We start from the raw sequence: 548 nt of genomic DNA, 5'->3' as shown, positions 1-548 counted from the left end.
ACAGCCTCTGCAGGGAGAGGTTCTAGAGTTAACCCACTTACCTCATCTGCACTTTGCGCCGTCACCACTCCCCCAGCCCCAAATCCCACTGTGCACAGCTTTTAATGAAGCCGCATCTGAACTTTCCCTTGTGGCTCAGCTGGTAAAGAATCCACCTGCAGTGTGGGAGACCTGGGTTCGATCCCTGGGTTGGGAAGATCCCCTGGAGAAGGGAAAGGCCACCCACTCCAGTATTCTGGTCTGGAGAATTCTGTGGACTGTATTGTTCATGGGGTCGCAAAGCGTCAGACACGACTGAGCAACTTTTTCATTATTTTATGTATCTGAACTATGTGCTCCACACTTGGTCCTGGATCTTCGGGGGATGGGGGCGGGGATGGGGGGAGGAGGAACACTTCAACAGTGGACCAGGGTCTTGAAAGGCAGGCAAACCAGAACCGGCACCCCCAGCATTTACCCTCGAGTGTCTTGATGGTGGACAAGGTGAACGTTTCCTCCTTCTGGAACTCATCCCCCACCTCGTCCCAGGCTGCCTCGAAGTTCAGCTT

At 54.0% G+C, this 548-nt stretch overlaps 1 long non-coding RNA gene across 1 annotated transcript in view; it reads right to left on the bottom strand.

Annotated features, from left to right (window-relative positions):
- Positions 1 to 548, bottom strand: part of LOC105003883 — a 3,807-nt gene extending 3,259 nt beyond the window's left edge. The window contains exon 1 of the long non-coding RNA XR_827158.1: positions 458 to 548. This is a non-coding gene — a long non-coding RNA (uncharacterized LOC105003883). The remainder of the gene's footprint in view (positions 1 to 457) is intronic.

This window comes from Bison bison, unplaced genomic scaffold, assembly GCF_000754665.1.
Source record: "Bison bison bison isolate TAMUID 2011002044 unplaced genomic scaffold, Bison_UMD1.0 scf7180017857763, whole genome shotgun sequence".
Lineage (NCBI taxonomy): Eukaryota > Metazoa > Chordata > Mammalia > Artiodactyla > Bovidae > Bison > Bison bison.
This window is presented reverse-complemented; position numbering and strand designations above follow the sequence as displayed.